Raw genomic sequence first — 21,214 nt, 5'->3', positions numbered from 1 at the left:
ATCACATATTCCATATGTATATACATATTAATGTATATCACGATACATCCATATATCACATGTACATAACAAAGCACTTTAGATGAGGATTTACTAGGGCCTAGTTTGCAATGCCATAAGGAGGGCAGTGCATAGGAATCTAGTTTGTTCTGAAGAGAGTAAAATGAGTGTTCTTCACATGGCCACTCATACATCTATGTTGCGCTCATGGTCAGGGGAGGTGTTCTTTCCTAGACAGTTAAGGACAGGTTTGAGGAAGTCAAGAACAGCTGTGTACACACACACACACACACACACACACACACACACACACACACACACACACGAGTTATCTATCTAGAGTGGCTGTAAATAGGATGATTTAAGGGACATCAAAGCTGCCACAGCCAAAGCCAAGTCTCCAGAAACAGCCATGGCCGAATGCATTGGCCACAATTGTGCTGCTTCCTGGGAGGGGACGAGAGACTTTAGAATGCGACACCTGCGGGATATCATCACCATTCTGAAGCCGCTTCCATTGGCAGCTGGGTCAGAGTCTTTCTGAGCACGTGAGGTTTTTCCAAGCAGCCACAGCTGTCTCTGTAGCAGGCTGAGGGAGTAGCTGCTTTGATTGCCAACTCCCAGGAGTCCCACCACAGAGAAAGCAGGCTGAAGGTGAAATGGTTGTTATTGGCTGTCAACTTGATGGGATCTGCAAGACAAACTTGGGGCATGTCTGAGAGAGAGTTTGCTTTTGACTGTGGATACAATGTAACTAGCCTCCTTGTGCTCCTGCTACCCGGCCTGCCCAGCCATGATGGACTTGCATCTGCAAACCATGAGCCAAAATAAACCTTCCATTCTGTTACTTGGGTTGTCTCAGTCAGGTATTTAGTGCTAACAATGAGAAAATAACAAGGTAAGGATGGGCCTTAAGGAGTAGTGGCAGTACTGCTCATAGCCTACTCCACTTGGGGATCTACTACAATCTAGCCTTCTGCCAAACACAATTAGTCACCCAGTTATCAGACAGACCAATTGCTCATGCCTGACACCTGCATGTAGGTGTCAAACTGATGTCTTTATTCTCTCTCTCTCTCTCTCTCTCTCTCTCTCTCTCTCTCTCTCCCTTCCTCCCCCTTCCTCCCCTCCCCTCCCCTCTCCTCTCCTCCCCTCCCCTCCCCTCCCCTCCCCTCCCCTCCCCTCCCCTCCCCTCCCCTCCCCTCCCCTCCTCTCCTCTCCTCTCTTTTTCTTGAGACAGAGTCTATGCAGGCCGGGCTGTCCTGGAACTCTCTCTATGTAGCCCAGACTGTCCTAGAACTCTATGTAGGCATGGCTGACCTTGAATTCAGAGTTCTGCCTGATTCTGCCTCCCAACTACTGGGATTAAAGGTGTGTGCCACCATACTCGGTTTACCCCTAACCCCCAAGTCCAGTATCTCTCCCAAAACCTGGAGTTCACTGATTGGCTAGGTTTGCTGGCCAATGAGCTTCAGGGATCTACTTGTGTCTGATTGGTCCAGCACTGGTGTTGTAGAAGCCTGCCACTGTGCTCAGTGGTTATACGCGGGCTGGGAATCTGACTCCTGTCCTCATGCTTGCAAGACTTCACTAACTAAGCCTTCTCCCCAGCCCCAGGTTTAGTTGTCCAACAGAAACAAAACAAAACAAAACAAAACATTAAGTGGTGCTTGATACAAAAGTCTGGCATGGAATAAACATTCCACCTCCACCAGGAACCTTTTGTAGCAATGCTTAAGCCTCAGCTAAATAAATACCCCTAGGGGAAATGGGTTCTCGATGTCTGTCTCTTGGAAGGAAGCCAGCATTTAGGCATGACTGAGGATTACAACCAGCACAGATGATCTTGGTTCTGTAAAATACTCTCACATTCTTCTCTCCCTGCCCCCCACCTGTGTGTGTGTGTGTGTGTCTTCCTCTTCCTTCCTCCTCCTCTTATTCTTCCTCCTTTCATCCTCCTCTTCTCTGCTCCTCCACCTCCTCTTCTTTCTCCTCTCCTTCCTCCTCTTGTTCCTCTTCTCCACCCTCCTCCCTGCTCTTTGGTCCCTGAGCCTGGCCTTAGAGGATCCTAAAGAAACACAGTGTGTAGTGGACGAGGGCAAAAATGCAAAGCCAAGACAACCCCCACTTTTCACTATATCCTATGATCCTGAAGGAGAGGAAAGACTTTTTCATTGAATAAAGAGATTGCAGATTTAAAGTTGGATATGGTGGTGCACACCTGTAACCCCAACCCTCAGGAGATGGAAACAGAAAGATCAAAAGTTTTAGGTTAGTCTGTAATAAATACACAGAGACCCATAAAACAGCAGCAGCAACAACCACCACTAACAGAGGCTCGGAATGTGACTTAGTGGTTTGAACACTTGCCTAGCATGTGCAGCACACACACACACACACACACACACACACACAGAGAGAGAGAGAGAGAGAGAGAGAGAGAGAGAGAGGACACTCAGCAGTGATGACATTTAACTGAATGAGACTTATTATCTACAGAATGATGGATGCTATTGCTGGGTGCCCAAAAGTGATGAGGGTAGTTACAGAAGCATCCAAGACCACTAAGGTTTCCAGGGCTCAGGACGACAGAGCAGCTTTGAGGATATGCTGATGAGACCATAAGATTGATTTAGCTGCTTCCAATTGATTCAGAAGCTTGGTAACATTTTTTTTTCCAGAATATTCTTCTTTCTGCTAGCATGTGAGTTTTATAAGAGGAAGAAAACAGGTTAGTCTTGTTCTCTGTGGAGTTCCTGGTGCTAAGCACAGTGTGCAGAATGTGCTGGGTAAATCTTGATTTCATCTCACTGATCTGAAGTGAAAGTTCAGGTAAGAACTGGTGGTAAAGGTGTTATCAATCTAGTGACTCAGACAAAGTGACCCGGCTTTGCCCTGTTTGGGGCTCCCAGTGAGGGATGGATTGCACAATGGTAAGAATGCCATAGTCTAAGCCCGGGGCTCCAGTCCTGCCTCTGTGGTTGATATCCTATTACCTTGAGCATTATATTTGAATTTTTTAGGCATCAATATTCTGGTCAGGACAATGAAGAGATAATTAGATTGTGTTAAACGGATTCCCAACAAAGCCCTACATGAGACTTGTCTCAGGGAGCACCGGAGGCACAAATGACTGGGCTTAGGGTTGTCTACAACAAACTCCAGGATTAATTTTTAAAGTTTCTTGGATAAATTTTATGTACAAGTATGCCACTCATTTTCCATCACTGTGGAAAAAATACCTGGTAAAACAACTTAACAGAGCTGGAGAGATGAGTCAGAGGTTAAGAGCACTGGCTGCTCTTACAGAGGTCCTGAGTTCGGTTTCTAGCAACTACACAGTGACTCATAGCCATCTATAATGAGACCTGATGCCCTCTTCTGGCCTGCAGGCAGAATGCTGTATGCATAATAATGAACACTAATCTAAAACAATAGCAGCAGCAACAACAACGAAATAAAAACAAGTTAACAGAGGAAAGACTTAGTTTGGCTCATAGGCCCACAGGTTTCAATGCATGCCAAGTGGAGTCATTGCTCTGGGCCACTGGTGAAGAAGAAAATCATGGTGGCAGAAGCCTGTGGTGAGATAAACCCGGTCAGCTCATGCTGCCCAGGAAGCTGGTGGGCAGAGCGTGTGGGAAGCTACATGTGCCGTTGCAGAGTGGCACTGACTACTGCTGGCCACCATGCATAAGTTTGGACAAACAACCAATGTGTACATATGCAGTAAAGTTTTTTGCAAAGACACTGCCTGGCCCGGGTATGATAATGAGGCTTTGAGAGTATAACCAATCAGATGTGAGACATGCAAGTGAGGTATGATAATGAGGCTCTGTGAGGTATATATATATATATATATAGAGAGAGAGAGAGAGAGAGTAGCCAATCAGATGAGGAACATGCAAATGAGGCATAGTGCATAACCAATTCGGGTGTGAGACACGCCTCTCCTAGGCCTATACACCAGTTCTGGGCTCGGCGTCTCTTCGCCTTTGCAATCAAGCTCTCCCAATAAACGTGTGCAGAAGGATCCTGTTGCAGCGTCATTACTGCTGGCCAGTCTGGCGCGCGCAAGAAGAGCGCAAGCTTGCGAGTGGGGTTTTTGCTTCTCCTGACTCTGTTCCATCAGGGACCCTAGCCCATGGGATGATGCCACCGACATACGTTCTTCTCCATTAGGTTGCTGCCCTTGATGCCACCCAGCTTTGGATAGGTTCTCGCAGACACACTCCAAGTGGGCCGTATCCTTCATTATCCAAAGAATGAGGCTGTTATTTAATGCCTCAGAGCTGTGAAAATGGTTCCCCGATCGCCTAAGGGCATTACCATGTCTAGGAATCAGGCAGACAGGGCTGTATTGAAGAAACTGATGAGAAAGTAAGATGCTCTTAGGTGATTCCAACTCATTCGAGAACTCGCTGACTCTCAAGCTAATCCGGCTGATACAGTTAACCATGGCCACAAGTCAGGCAAGGAGCCTCTGGGTCGGTAACTTGTAAGCGCCGCTCTAGCGTGCAGCGTCCAAATCATGTTCTTCATCTGGTTAAAAAGAAAAGTGTTGTGGGAGAGGAGGACGATCTTACCTCACCTCATAGGAGGACACCAAGGACTCGAGAGAAGTTTTGGATTCTTTTTATTTTATTTTTATTCATGAGTACACTGTAGCTGACTTCAGACACACCAGAAGAGGGCATCAGATCTCACTGCAGATGGTTGTGAGCCACCATGTGGTTGCTGGGAATTGAACTCAGGACCTCTGGAAGAGCAGTCAGTGCTCTTAACCATTGAGCCATCTCTCCAGCCCCGAAGTTTTGGATTTTTTTTTTTTGATTTTTCGAGACAGGGTTTCTCTGTATAGCCCTGGCTGTCCTGGAATTCACTTTGTAGACCAGGCTGGCCTCGAACTCAGAAATTCACCCGTCTCTGCCTCCCAAGTGCTGGGATTAAAGGCGTGCGCCACCACCGCCCAGCTGGATTCTTTATATCAATCATAACAATAGACATTTTTTACTTGCATAGAACTGTCAACTTTAAAATGGATTTTAAGCCCACAGATGGAATGCCAGATCTCATGTTTTGCTGTCCCACATTTCCAGCTGGGACTATGATCTGTCTCCTCTCGTGTGTTTGTAATTACTTCCCCTTTGAACCCTTTTCTTATCCGGCCCCGCCCCCACCTCATGCTTGCAAGCTTTCCTCTCTACTGGAATTGTGGACATTGCTCATTAATTTTCTAGTCCTTGAGGCAACATTTCACTGATGCAGGCTCCTATGTCCCTGAAATGAAGTCTCGGGTAGCCACGGGTGTTAGAGGAGAGCTCTCTGAGTTGCAGAACAGCTCAAGCAAGGACCTGGGGTGGTGGGTCTCCACGCTTCTGTGGTCAAGGCTGTGGACAGAGGGATGCTGTTACTGGGATTTCTGACCTTGGTCATGCTAAGCTTCCTGGCTCAGCCTCCTGGCTGGTTTTCATTGCATCTTGGCTTGGCCAAAGCCAAGCAGTTTGTGCTGGGCCAGCAGTTGTGAAATCTCCAGCAGAGTGGTATTGTTTATCTATTTTTAGAAGTGTGTCCTTGAGGCTACCAAGAATGGAGCGTGGAGGGGTTCCTGTGGTATCTCACTGCCTCTCTTGGGACTTGCCATCCGAGGACTGACCTCATTTTCATTCGCCCTCACTAATTGACTGCAGAGCCACGTCTGTGTTTCCCCAGAATCATCTCAGCTGCTTTTTCCTGCGTGCACCCATGTCTGAGCTACACACACACTGGCTTCTCCCCCAATAGAAACTGATCCTGGTGCCAGGCACTGCTCCAGTACATTTCTCTATAGCCACAGAGGAGATGCTGTAGACCAGTGGATCCCGATTTACCCACGGGTCTCCACTTTCCATAAGCTGTTAAGTAAGGGGAAAATGCAGACCTGTGACAGTTGATTCTAATCTGACACAAGGCAGCTAGTTGAAAATGTGGCTTACATTCCCCACTTCTGTTCTCTACCACCCTTCCCTTTACACCATTAAGGGATTTGGCCATTATTGTTTACACAGTTTCACAGAGCTTGCATTAGCTAGCAAGTCATCAAGATCACCATGACCCAGGAACATGGTGGGAACAACCACAGCTTATGTCGAGTGAATTCTGAGTAAGCTACTTGAGAACTAGGCATTGCTCATCTTTCAGTTCCATTTTTGCTCAGGATTTGGAGACAGTAGATCGTTCCTTAATATCTGTGAATGAATGAATTTCTGCATCGTTGGCTTCAGAGTTGGCAGACTCAGTCCCCAAGGGTTACAGGACAAAGTGTAGAGTTCAAACCGATATTCACTGTCTGAGTCTTTCTCTCTGCATCTAGAGAAAAGAAAATATATGAAAACAAACACTACCCCCAAGCAAGCCTTTTCAACCATCAAATCAGACCTTGCTCTTATTATGTCCTGCTCTTTCAACCAGTTCTTTGTCTTAACTAGGCAGTTTTGCTTTGTAACATAGTATCAGGCAATGACACGGGTCATTGACTCCTAAAAGTGCACCTGCCACCTCTTTTGGTGGGGTAGGGGTGGGGGCGGTGAGAGTATCGACAGACCCAAGAAAGAACATGAGAATAAAACTCATTTAACAAACCCACAGTAAAATGGATAATAGTTTTCAAAGATTTTTCTTTTTACTGCCAAAATATTATGAAATAAAAGAATCAAGGCTCCCCCTGGTTCCTACTCTGAGGGCTGGGTCTTCTTGAGTCTAGCCAATTGGGTAGTGTTTTGTTCAGATTTAATTTGGTGATTTTCTTTTTATATTTGATATACCACCTGTGTGCCATATAATCTGGTTTTTATCCCCTCTCAGAGACACACCTGGATAATCGGGTGATATGGCTTTAGTAATAAACTGGTTTATAGAGCTTGGGAGATACCGATTATAGGGGTAGACCAGATGTCCAAGCAGGTGGTTAGTATGTTCCTCAAGCTATTTCAGACATTGGGATTCAGAGGACTGCTTAAAAACACAAGGAGAATGGATGTCTGGCCTTTTGACAAAGCAGCCACAGCTGAGCCCTCAGGAACCTGGCTGCTATTGAGTGCAACTGTTGTGGCTTGCTTGTATCCTACACAATGTTCACCTCCATGCTTGAACTCTTAGCCTTCCTGTGGCTTCTGAGATGAAAGCAAGCATCCTTTCCATGGCCCACAGGCCCAGGCAACTTAGCTCATGCCGGCCTTTCTGACTTCATCTTGTTTCTTATAGGGACAGCAAATATCCACTCTGTGCTAAGCTTGGTTAACCTTTTGTAGTGTTGAGGGAAGGTTCCATTACCGCCCCTCTTACAGGGGGAGGGGCTGAGGGACAAAGACATCACTTGTCCAGGGGCATGTGGCTGAGTGGGGACTGAGACATCCAGGCCACCAATCCCTCAGAGACCTTTTCCTTCACCATGCCTCCAAGTCCTGAGGTCCCCTCCCTGCATGGGACCTGGGTGCTCTTGCTCCCCACCCCAGAGGCTTTCTCCCAGTGTCCATTATCCTTCAGCTCCGCCTCAAGTGCAGCATCCTCTGAGAGGTCTGCTGGCATCCAGACTTCCCAATCCTAGAGTTAGGTGTTCTCAAGTAGTATCCTCCAACAGGAGCATCTGTGACAAAGAGACACTGCCCTTGTGCCATGCAGTGGGGAGGCTGCCAGCTATACTTCTCCTTGGTGATGTAGAGTTGAACTATTCCTTTTGCTTAATTTTAATTTATTATAGATTAAATCAACACAGCTGTGGAGTGTTCCCCTGGGAGCACCTGTTGGGAGGGTAGACAAGGTGGTCGCTGCTGTCCAAACCATTCTTCACCCCTTCCTCTGAGCCTGCCCCACCTTTGCTGAGGGAGCCACTTCAGCTTTCTCCATCAGAGAACACCGTGGACAAGACCATCTGAAACCTCAGGACAGGGGTGATGCATCAGCAGCATGGTCACTGGTGTCACCTCTCTGTGTGACCCCAGCTCTAAAAGTCCCAAGTTCTGTGGCCCTCAGGTTCCCCACTGAGGAATGGGTGAGATTTTCTACCTCCGAGGGTTGCTCTGCAGAATAAATGAGGGTTGAGCTGGTGGCATAGAAGGCAAAGTGCTTGCTCTGCAGAAATGAAGATCAGAGCTAGATTCCCAGAACAAGGCGCATCTAACAAGAGGTGGCAGGCATGCTTGCAATCCCAGAGCTGGAAGATGGAGATAGGAGATCCCTGGGGCTGAGTGCCCTGCCAGCCTCCCTTCCTTGGTGAGTTCCAGGCCAGTGAAGAGACTCTGTTTTCAAAAAGGTGATGGATATCTCCCACAGTGGGACAGTGGGGCGTTGACCTGTGGCCTCTACCATCACGAATGCTTGAGCGTGCGTGAACACACACACACACACACACACACACACACGAATAATTGGTTGTCACAATGGTATTAAATTCTCAAGAGTCTGCCATACATTCTGTATCACTCAGCCCTCCCCACAGGCTGAGAGATGGAGGCAGCCCAGATGAGAGGACACTTGCTGTGGCAGAGACTCACTTGAGCTCAGCAGCTTCCCCCCCCAACCCCCACTGTTTGCATTTCATCTTGTGTGTGGAATCCCAGGCTGGCCAGCTGCTCCTCCCTGCCCTGTCTGCAGTCCCTGCCTGGCCAGATGCAAGAATGAGATGCATGGTGTGAGGCTCTATGGACAGCTCTGGACAGCTTCAGCCTTTGTGGGGCCCAGGGGGCTGAGCAGGGTGGGACAGACAGACCCCTCCCCCTCAGTACCCAGAGGCCCAGAAGCCTGGGGTAAGCGGAGTGCCAGGTGTCCCTGAATGGGCTCTGGTGACCTCACTGTGACCTTTGACCTTTCATGGACTCCATGGGTCACATAAGCCTGTCAGGCTTGGCGAGGTCAGGCTCCCTGCTTTAGTCAACACGGCCTGTATTCACACTCCATAGGCCCTCTTGGAGGCTGGGGGGGACTCAGACTCTGAGACCAGAAGGGAGAATGAAGAGGGTTGGGAGGAGGGAGGCAAAGAGAAGCTTTGTGGGTGAGGGGTCATCTCTGTCTGGAGTGCTGATAGCTAACATCTAGCAAGTGTCTAGACTGTGCTGGGTACTATTCATGCCATTCAAAATAACCTTTATGATTTAATCCTGTCTGACAGATGAAGAAACTGAAGGAACAGAGAGGTTAGGTAACTTGCTTATCATCACACAGGAAGTGGGAGAGCCAGAATTCCTACCCAGACAGTTGGACTTTCTCACATCAGTCTTCATGAACTGATCCAGTCTGATTGTTTTTGTTGTGGAAGAACTGGTTAGCAATCCCTGAGCCCTTGCCCACACCCTGCTCCATTTCTAGTTGACATGTGAAAATTCAGAGTGGAAAAGACTTGTTCTAGGAGACTCCCGCCTGCAGAGGGACTTCATCCAGCAACTGATGGGAGCAGGTGCCGACTCCCATAGCCAAATGTGAGTTGGAGCTTGGGGAGTCCTGTGGAGGATGGGAAGGGAGGATCGGAGGAACCAGAGGAGTCAGGGACACACCATGAGAACACATCCCACAGAATCAACTGGCTGGTACTCGTGGGGGCTCAAAGAGATCAGGGGGCCTTAGGGGACTGACCTAGGTCCTCTGTATATATGCTATGGTTGTATAGCTCAGTGTTCTTGTGGGATTCCACAGAGTAGGAACGTCCCTGACTCTTGCCTGCCTTTGGGCCCCTTTCCCTCCTACTGAGTTGTCTCATACAGCCTTGATGTGCCTGGTCCCGGAGATTGATGTAGTGTTTAGTTGATGGGAGACCTGCCCTTTTCTGAGGGCAAATGGGGTGGGGGAAAGGGTAGGTGGGGGCAGGGAGAGTAGGGGAAGTGGAGGGAGGGGAAACTGCACTTGGGATGTAATATATGAGAGAATTTCTAAAAAGAAAAGAAAAGAGAGGCACGCAGCCCCTCCTCCAGTTGTGGCAATCTGAAGTCACAACTCTGTCAGCAAAGCTTCCATATTAGTACTGCCTACAGCCTGCCTAGGGCGCGGGTGAGAGGCATCGAGAGGAGAAGGTGGTAGAGTCGGTCTCCATCCAGATTTGATGACTAGGCGTGAGCCCTGTCCCAAGTTAGATTGGGTTGTATTAGAGGGAGAGATGAGCTGGCTGCGACGGGGCGTGAGGTACACACCAGGGAGGGGGTTGGGCTAGGGCAAGGCTGCTGATTTTGGAGTTGTAAGTCATGGGTTACCACTCTGTCGCCTGTGTGTAAGGGAGGGCTGCTCCTTACACCCTTCTTCCTGAGGGTGGAAATGGTTCTTGCATATGTGTGAGCTGACATGGGCGTGCTGAAGCATGTAGGGTACAAGACCATCTCACCCAGAGACTGCTCTGAGTATTTACACACACACACAAACATACAATTAATAAAAACGTGAAAAGTCAATTAGAAAATCAGAACAAGACAAGTCTGAAAATTGAGCCGAGGTCTTCCTGACCCTGGTCACTTCGGCCTCCCTCTTCCCTTGCCTGAGACACTCACTCATGGCTACAGGAGCTGGTAACGTGCAGGGCTCTTCACCCTGTCTTGTATACTTGACAGTGTTATATTAAACAACAAATAACATAAAAGAATGAAATTACTTCTTTTTCTAAACACAATTTTTCTTCTTTTAGCTGCCAGAACAAGAGACCTAAAATCTCAGGTTTTAAAAAACATTTGTCTTAGTTCTTAAAAAGTGTGTGTCTCTGTGTTAGTGTGTATCTGTGTGTTTATATGTGTGTGCTTATGTATGTACACATGTGTGTAAATATCTGTGTGCTCATGCTTTTGTGTGTGTGTCTGTGGATGCATGTGTGGATGTAGGTTAATGTGTTTCTGGATGTTCATATGTGTGTGCACACATCTGTGTATGTCTATGTGTGTGAGCATGTATGTATGTGCACATGTATGTACCGATGTGTGTGTCTCTATGTGTGCATGTATGGGTGCATGTGTTTGTCTGTGTGTTTATGCATGTGTGTGTTCATGTGTGTATGCATGTGCACACATGTGTATATGTCTCTGTCAATGCATGCATGCGTGTACACATTTGTATGTGTAGGTACATGTGTGTGTTCATATCTATATGTGTGTGCATATCATGTATGTGTGTGTGTATATACCACAAGTGTGCAAGTGCACTCAGATGCCACAAAAAGCTTTGGATCCCTTGGAGTTGGAGTTACACATGGCTGCTGTGGGTGCTGGAGTTACACATGGCTGCTGTGGGTGCTGGAGTTACACATGGCTGCTGTGGGTGCTGGAGTTACACATGGCTGCTGTGGGTGCTGGAGTTACACATGGCTGCTGTGGGTGCTGGGAACCGCACTATCGTTCTCTAGAGGAGCAGCTTGGGTTCTTAACCATCTCTCTAGACCCTAAAATCTCAGTTTTAGGATTAGAATTTTTCAGTAGCCCTCATCACTAAGAAGAGAGTGGTTCATTGGTCCTGGAAGATGTCTGATAGAGCTGCATCAATGTCTATTGGGATCTGACATGGAAGTGACAGTCCCATAGCCCTCCATGCCTATGGGTTCTGCATCCTTGATTCAACCAGCCTCATATTGAAAACATTCGAAAAGTAACAGTCTATACCGTATATGTGGAAATTGTTTTCTTGTAATGATTTCCTAAACAATATACTGTAACCACTACCTAGCCAATGTGGCAGGCACATCAGAGATCTCTTAAGAGGTGTACCTTGGGGCTGGTGAGATGACTCAGTGGGTAAGAGCACCCAACTGCTCTTCCGAAGGTCTGGAGTTCAAATCCCAGCAACCACATGGTGGCTCACAACCATCCGTAACGAGATCTAACTCCCTCTTCTGGAGTGTCTGAAAACAGCTACAGTGTACTTACATATAATAAATAAATAAATCTTAAAAAAAAGAGGTGTACCTTACTGAAGGGTGCTCACAGGTTGTATGCAAAGGCTGTGCTATTAAATTCTATTTTATTTGCATGTGTGTAGCTGATGCACATGTGTGTGCGCATGGGTGTCTGCACCTACATGAACATGTGCTGAGGGAAGAGGAACAGGCTATGTGGACTGCTTTATCATGATCAACTTTATTTCCTTGGGACAAGGTCTCTCACGGAACATGGAGTGAGGTGGACAGCCAGCTAGACTCAGTGATTCTATTTCTCTCCCCATAGCACTGAAGTTACAGATGTGTGTGGCCACGCCCACTTTTTATGTGGGTGCTGAGAAGTCACACTCAGACCCCTTTCTTGTGCAGCAGGTGCTGGTACCCACTGATCCGTCTCCCTAGCCACCAATCTATCTTTCATCAAGGACCTAAGCATTTGCCAGTTTTAGGATCCCCAGGGGTGAGGGTGAGGAGGGTTAGAGCTTGTTCCGCTCAGACAGTGAGACGTGACTGTGTACTTAAGACATCACAGGAACTTTAGGCACATAATTTCATACATGTAATCTTTCTAGAAGCTCTCCCATTTTCCTGATGGGGAAACTGAGACTTAGAAGAGTGGAGCAGTAAGTGAAGCTGCTCATTACCAGCAGGCACAGCTGAATTCTAATAGTTGTCCCACTGCACAAGCAAGGCGGTAGCCCCGCGGTGGGAGCAAGCGGCAGTCCCGAACCTTCGCCCTCATTAGCAAGGACTTCTGTCGAATGCTCTGTTTTCATTCACCCATATTTTTTTTTCCTAAAAATCTGTCTCCTTGGGGGCAACACTTTCCATCACAGAAAGTGATTTGTTTTGGAAACGTTTGAGTAAAAACAGCTCTGCAGTTCTTGATTTTCAGAGCATGGAAAAACATGTGCTGTTTGGTTGTGTTTCCAACAGATGCTGTAAGAGGCAAGATAGTCCCTCATAAATTATTTCTTCCTTGACGATCACTCCAAACACCACCCAATAGCATTTTCCAAGAATAACCAGTGAGTGAAAGGGGAGTCAAGAAATAGACCGGTTAAGTTTGAAATCCATGTTCTGTGCTTTGGAAGCATCAGCAAGCTCAGCTTCCAGTTACCACGGAACCATGGTGTACTGGCTAGTTTTGTGTCAACTTGACACAGCTGGAGTTATCACAGAGAAAGGAGCTTCAGTTGAGGAAATGCCTCCATGAGATCCAACTGTAAGGCATTTTCTCAATTAGTGATCAAGGGGGAAAGGCCCCTTGTGGGTGGGACCATCTCAGGGCTGGTAGTCTTGGTTCTATAAGAAAGCAGGCTGAGCAAGCCAGGTGAGGCAAGCCAGAAAAGAACATCCCTCCATGGCCTCTGCATCAGCTCCTGCTTTCTGACCTGCTTGAGTTCCAGTCCTGCATCCTTTGGTGATCAACAGCAGTATGGAAATGTAAGCCGAATAAACCCTTTCCTCCCCAACTTGCTTCTTGGTCATGATGTTTGTGCAGGAATAGAAACCCTGACTAAGACAAATTGGTACCAGTGGAGTGGGGTATTCCTGTGACAACCTGACCATGTTTTGGGGAGGACTGTGGAAGGACTTTGGAACTTTGGGCTTGAAGATCCATCCATTGTTAAGACCTCTGTCGGATGTTGTGTAGGAGCTTGGAAGATAATGTTGAGAACACTGCAGAAGTTGGAGCTCTGGTGTGTGAAATTTCAGAGGGAAAATTAAAGACTCTTTTCAGGGCCATTCCTGTTTTGATTGTGAAGATTCTGTAGTTCTGGTTAGCTGGGGCTGAAGAATCAGCTGTGATTAACAAGATACCAGAACTACTAAAGCAAAAACTTTGCATTACTGGGACTATTGATGCTGGTTAGCTGGAGCTAAGAAATTAGCGGTGATTAAGAAGAGACCAGCATCATTGAGGTGACATCTTCTGGGAAGTATTTTCTGAAAGCACAGTGGCTGTGTTCCAGATATAGCCAAAGTTGTACCTTGTGCTGTGGCTGGACTTGGTAATGTGTAAGGGTCACCCAGGTGGTACTGGTTTTGAAGGCATGAAGGAGTTGAGCAGAGCAGCTGAGGCTTGGCACAGTGAGAGGCCATGGAAGGCCATTGGTGAAAGTGCAGCCTCAGTTGCAATTGATGGCCCAGGACTGAAGGGGTCATGCAGTGTTTTGGAGATGCCAGTACCATGAGATGACCACCAAGAGCAGCAGCAGCAGTGGAGTACAGGCATCTGGAGCCTAGAGGATGACTCGTGTGCTACAAAGGGCCTGGTTGGAGAAGTGACCCAAGCCCTTGGAGGAGCCCAGAAGATCGTGAGTTGGATCCCAGACATTGGACAGTTGGAGATTGACTTTTGCTTTTGATTGTGACTGTGCCCTGATATTTTCCCTCTTGAAGAAAGAAACTGTTTTAGTGGAGCCCACAGTTAAGAGACTTTTAATTGTAAAAAGACTTTGGATTTTAAAAGAGATGGATATTTTAAAGAGATTGAAATTTTAAGCATATGTAAAGACTGTGGGACTTTTAAAGTTATTTAGAATGGGGATGAATAAGATTGTAAGGGTTGAGGCTTACTAGTGATGTTTTTGTGTGTCAAGTTGACAAGGGGTCAATTGTACTGGCTAGTTTTGTGTCAACTTGACACAGCTGGAGTTATCACAGAGAAAGGAGCTTCAGTTGAGGAAATGCCTCCATGAGATCCAACTGTAAGGCATTTTCTCAATTAGTGATCAAGGGGGAAAGGCCCCTTGTGGGTGGGACCATCTCAGGGCTGGTAGTCTTGGTTCTATAAGAAAGCAGGCTGAGCAAGCCAGGTGAGGCAAGCCAGAAAAGAACATCCCTCCATGGCCTCTGCATCAGCTCCTGCTTTCTGACCTGCTTGAGTTCCAGTCCTGCATCCTTTGGTGATCAACAGCAGTATGGAAATGTAAGCCGAATAAACCCTTTCCTCCCCAACTTGCTTCTTGGTCATGATGTTTGTGCAGGAATAGAAACCCTGACTAAGACACATGGGTAGGCGTGGTTCCTGTTTGTGTTGAAGTTTTGACTGCCGGAATCTCATGTGCCCAGTAAAGCTGTGAGAAGCTCTGTGGACATGGCGGCTGGAGTTTGTGTAGTGCAGTGTGGCTCAGTGAGTCCGTTCAGAGAGGATTTCAGCAGCTCGCCCATCAGGGTTGAGGAGCAGGCTATCCTTATTTTATAGAAGAGGTAAGTAGAGTGTTCCGAGATTACGGTGGCTGGTTGGGATCACCTGCCTGGACAGCAGGGGCTCCACCTTCTCTCCAGTTAAGGGATCCATCTGTGGTCTTTCTGCAAGGAAGCCGGCTGATTGGGGCTGAACGACTCCTCTATAAACCTCACATCTTCTATAGAAAGAGCAACTAGATGCTCTAGAAAAGGCCAGAGAGGAGCCAGGGAGCCAAGGAGGGCCCAGGAGACTAATGTTTCAGAGCAAGCTCATCAGAAAATGGGTTCAGTGGGAGAAGTCAAGAAGGCTCATGAAAGTGTGTGGTCTCCTCCTTGTCCCTCCACTCTCTCTCCTCTCTCCCTTTTCTTCTTTTCTTTTACCTCTTCCTCTTCTTCCTCCTCTTATCGTCCCCTTCCCTCCCTTCCCCTCCCCCCTCCTCTCCCTCCTCCTCCTCCTTCTTTTCTTTCTCCTCCTTCTCTTCATGTGTGTGTACGTGTGTATGTGTGTTTACATATGTGTAGGCCAGAGATCAACGCCAGCCTTCTCCTCCTCACCTTCCACCACCTCCTGAGCCTTTTCCTGAATGACCACCTTGGGTGTTATCTGCAGTCTTGGATCAAATGCCAATAGTGAGGAACCAGACTTCTAGAGTGTCCTCTACAAATCTGAGAGAAAGTATCCGGCCTTGTTTGGTTTAGGGTTCTTGCGTATGGGGCCAGGGTGATGTGAATCCAGCAACCACTCTATATTTAAGCCATTGCCATTTCTGCAAGCCAGGTACTGTGGTTACATCCATGGTTTCATTTTCTTCCTTGCAGACACTCTAAGAGAAATACAACGAACCTCTATTTATTTCCATATGAGGAAGTTAGGACTGAAAAAGATTAAACCATTTTCCCAAGACACGTAGGCAATGGGAGGCAGAGGCTAAGACTTGGCACCACCTCCATCCTGGGCCAGAGCAGGCACATACAAACACCAGGTGGCCCTGTACACAAGGCACATAAGACTCCTCCAAACAAGAATAATGAAGAAGGAGACGCTGTGGTTCCATCATGGCTGTGTGAAGTGTGGGAGCCTCCTAGGTGCTTGTGGTGATGTGCTGGCTCTGACCATACCATGCTCCTTCCTGGGCCCTTGCTTAGAGCATCTTTCCAGCTTGTTCATCTCTCAGTTCTCTAACTCTCCCCATTCAAGGCCCAACACAAGACACCAATATTTACATTCCCAAGCTCCAATCTGTTTTTGTGCTGTCTTTTGGTCCTCAGTATGGGGTAACAGAGGAAACACAACTTTATCAGAATAGGGGTGTGTTTTTCTCAGTCCATGCATGATGGAAGGCTGGGAGAGTCTTACCACAGAGTGGCCTAAAAGGGCTGGACACTCACAAAATTAGCTGTAGGTGCCTATCCCCACCCCAGATCCTTAGTAGAGCTCAGCTTAGGCCTGGGAGTCAGGAGATGCTTGGATATGGACAGTGTGATGCTTTCCCATCTCTGCTGGTTAGGCCTTTTATTTACTGATGTGGGAAGCAGGTAAAGTATCCTTCACACTCAGCCTGACACTGGCAGGTGCTGAAGCAGCTCATGAAGTCTTGGGGCTTCTGCGGAGGGCCGAGATAGGAAGCTCATGATCAAATGTGTCCTCGGCACTGTGCACACACAGGGACAGGCCAGCATCCCTTGACCAGTTTTTGTGTGTTTGCTCAGCAATATCATGGACTGCAAGGGCCACAAGGGTCATTTCTTACCCAGGTCCAAAGCAGGGCCTTCACTTGGCATTAGAAGGGCGGTGTGCATCTCTCCTTTGACTCTTTTGCAGGACCTTGAACAAGGAACTCATCAGCGGCTACACTCAACCCCTGACCCTATCTTCTGTGAGGGAGCTAGCTCTGAGGACGGAATGAGAAAAGGGAGGCGTACCACTTGGTGTGCCACACACTGAGACACTATCTTCTTTCCTGAGGTTCTCTCCCTCAGGAATCCTTGGGGACAGAGCTCCTGAGTCACCTCTCTCCGGAAGCCTGCCTAGGCGCAAATCAGAGTGAGAACAAATTCCTTCTGTGTTTACCACAGGTTGGGCACTGGCCTTCCTAAGGATCCTCTTGACAAGGGATCCTAAAACAAGTGTTCGTTTTTTTTGTTTTTTGTTTTTTTTTTTTATGCAGTCTCCTTGGAGTGGTTTGCATGGCTTTATTCATGATCCTGGTTTTTAGCATTAGAGTTTTTATCTGGGCACATGCTTGCCCACAGCTTAAATCCCCTCTTACATGACTGCATTATCATGAAAATTAGATTAGATTGAAGATTCTGGACCCTTACAGGAAGATCCTGTTTTCTTCTTACTCTCTTTTCTGTCCAGTTCGATGTCACATGACCATGTTGGCCTTCCTAGGCACTGTCTCTGGAGCAATTTGTTGGGGGTTCCTAGCAAGGCATCACAACATTGGGGCTTATGTGACAGACATGCATTACCCTACAGTCCTTGAGGCTGGGAGCCAGCAATCAGGACTGTTCTAAGGACTTCTGAGGATGTGAGCTGCCCAAGGCCTCTCCTTGGGTTACAGGTGACAGTTTTATTCTGTGGCTTCACATCATCCTCCCTTTGTGTGAGTGGGTGTGCAGATTTTGCATGCTTATAGGGATACTGGTCACAGGGTATTACGGGCACATCTTGATGATGTCATGCTCACTTAACTACATCTGCAAATGACCCTGTTTTCTATTAAGATCATATTCTGAGGTCCTGGGGGTTAGAATTTCTGCCTATATGCTTTTTGAAGGCGAAACAATGCAGCTGGTATAAGCCTTGCAAACAGACACTGGGCCTGGACACCTGGATCACCTTTTAGACCTGGGAGGCTATGGCTGCCAGCTTGCAGCTCTCAATGTGAATTGCTCCCAGGGGGTGTCTGTGCATCCAAGATCACAAACCTTCCCAGGTGTAGTCAGGTGCCTGTCTGTGAATATAAGGCTTTCAACATGGATAACCCTAAAGGCCGCCATGGCTTCAGGGTACTTTTCGGGCTGCTGAATCTTTATCTGTAACCACATCACCACCCAGCACCTTCTGTGCAATCTAGCTTTTATTCCCGTTGGGTTGTTGCCAATCCTAAGGCCAGTTCTCAATAAACTGGAGGTCAGCTTTGAGTTGGCGTCCTAGATAACACCACAGAGAACCCAGAGCCTAGAAGCATCCTCTGTACCCAACACTGCCAACACAGCATGAGGACTCAGCCTATCTACAGTTGGTCTGGGATATGGACAAGAAAGAAATTCCCCTTTCCAGAGACTTCTATTCTCAGACTGTCCTGTTGCCCCAGAGCCCATGCCCCAGGGCTGCAAGGAGCCTGCTGCGGGTAATTTTCCAGGTCTCCATATTCTGTGGATGCAGCATAATACACCCTGCCCCCTCCCGAGCATGTCTACACATCACTAAAACATGCTTGTTTGTGGGTTTTACCCAGAATGTTGGAAAACTAGCTGGTTGTGTTCCAGGAGCTGAGCCTGGGGTGCAGCTGGGATCTGGGCTGCTCTGGTGCTATGACACAACACACTGAATTTTGACTCAGCTCCAAGTTGTCTCTTCCCACCATGGACCTTCTAGCCCTCACCTCTAAAGCATCACCGGGTTATCTGAAGTTCCCTTGTTCTGTCTGTTTTAGAAAGTTGCACGAGGCTGAATTGAGCCCAGATGAGGACCTTGGAAAGGTCAGAAGCACAGTCCAAACACAAGGTGCCATTACCATGATTGCTTTTGACATTAAAAGGCTGTTTTGGTCCCAGGTTGTGTGGAGCCAAGGCTTGACAGATGGCACTCTCTGAATGCTCACAGGGGCCTCTCTGCCTGGGGATTTTCCACTGAATGCAGCTTTCTTTCAAAGTTTTGTTTTGTTTTGAAACTGGAGAGCCAGCGAGGAGCCTGGGCTAATCCAAGATGCTGGGCTGAGCCACTCAACCGGCAGAGTGCAGGGCAGGCCTTTTTATCCCTACTTGAACCGATTGAACTTTCAGCTGACCTGGGAGGAGGTAGATTCTCAGGCCCTGACACAGCTGGTCGTGATAGACCGCATGCAAGGGGCAGGCTTATGACCCATCCCAGAAGCACCAGGACCAAGCTGAGCTAACTCCTGGTCTTTGTCTTGATGTGTCTTTGGAAGGGCAGGTATTGGGGGGTGAGGTGGTGGAGAGGGAGAAGTAAGGGAGTCATAGCAAGGTTGGACTTAGAGGGAAATGTGTCCATTTAATCCAACCTTCTCTATAGCTGATCAAGGCCCAGAGAGATTTCAGAGCTCACAAACATCACCCAGCTCAAGTCCAGAGAGAGCCAAGGACTTATACCCTCTCAGCCTCTTGGGCAACTTATCCCTCTGTAGAGTTGTTGGCTGCATCCATTGCATTTTTTTTTTTAACCAGGGTTGGAGAGAGGATGGAAAGGTTGGTTACCTGATTTCACAGTTGAGCAACAGGGTCCTCCCTTTGGTGTGGCTAGGTTTTGGTCAATGGACCGACTCCCCAGTCATTGCTGTTGAGATGAGAAAATGGCCTGGATGATTTTACTCAGATGTGCACCTGTAAGTCAAAGTCAGACTCTTCTTACCAGAGTTAGGGTGAGAGCCTGGGCCCTGACAAGCCAGGCTCTGCCACCTTCCATCCACAGTCCAATTGAAGACACAATCACTCAGGAGAAGTAGGAAAGGAGACTGTATTCAATGCAGCCACATTGGGAAGAGGAACAAAGAAGTCCAGTGCACCCTGGCGAGCCCATCCTGAGTGACCTGAAAGACGTTCATGTTTAAGCAGAGGGCAAGAGGTCTGCACAGCTATGCAGACCTGGCATATGGTCTTACCCATCACTATTGCTCAGGCCTCAGTCTGGCCTACAAGGTAGCCTGACAGATGTCAGGACTGTACAAAATATCTTTCCGGGAGACAAGTTCTTTCTAGGGCTGGCACCAGGCTCCCTTCCTGTCTTTTCCTTTACCCATCAGAGAAGTCCTGGAAAATTCCAATTTGATGGAATCTATTGCTTCACTGATCTGATAGCTAAAGGGAGTGGCAAAGGTGTCACCCTAGAATCTCTTCATTCTTGTCAGGATGGCCCCCATCAGCAGACTGCCCAAACCCAGGGGAATGAATGCATTCCTCCATGAAAACTCTACTTTGAGGTGTCCCTCTAGAATCTTCTGGGAAAAAAGTAGCATTTTTGGGAGTGTAGCTGACCTCTATGGACAGCTGGTGGTTCTGGAGGACTGGCATTCCTGGAGGGGCATCTGTCCCTCTTGTCAGATGATCTTGGTCTGGTCTTTACTTAGCTTGGGAAGTCTGGGTAGTCCAGACTAGCCTCAAGCCTTCCTCTGACTCCCCTTATAGATGAAAGAGTGAACTGAGGGTGAGGGGACTGGACAAGAGCCATCTCCTAGAGCAGAGATGCTAGAGGGTAAGCGCCCAGGCATGGGGCCTTCTTTCTCATATGGCCATTTCTGGGGCATAGAAGATACCAAAGGCATGGTACTGCTGTGTTGGCCAGTCAAGGAGGGTCTTTGCAAAGAGAGGTGGGAGTGGGCCTCTATTTCTTAGGTAGATCCAAGGAAATGGAGTACTGCAGCCCCTAACTGTGTCCTTAACTGCCTTCTCAATAACAGATCAGCATGTATTAAAACAAGAACATTAGGACAAAATCAAGCTCATGACTAACACACACACACACACACACACACACACACACACACACACACACACACACACTACAAAAATCCCCCAAGAAATTAAAACAACATTCCTGGATCCTGGAATCTTGCCTACAGCTAACCGCTGTAACTTCTGGGCACGTGTCCTCCCAATAGTTGGCATCTGTGTGCATGCATAGGATCTGACAAAAATAACCCTCTTTCTTGTGTAACGTGGGAGCCTCTTGAGAGCACGGGCAGGGTAGGTCCAAATAAAGAGGAGGGATGACTGGTATTGTGAAGGTTAAGGGTCAAACAAGAAGTGGCCTTACAACTAACAATAAAGAATTCAATCTCCTGAGGGGGTGCTAGGAGAAACCTGAGAGGATGTGGTTAAAGGGTAGAATACAGGGCTATGGAAGGACCCAGAGACTACAGGCAAGAGGCCATTCCTACCCTCTGCTCCTGCTAC

This window comes from Mus musculus, chromosome 10, assembly GCF_000001635.26.
Source record: "Mus musculus strain C57BL/6J chromosome 10, GRCm38.p6 C57BL/6J".
Taxonomy (NCBI): Eukaryota; Metazoa; Chordata; class Mammalia; order Rodentia; family Muridae; genus Mus; species Mus musculus.
Note: the sequence above shows the minus strand (reverse complement) of the source record.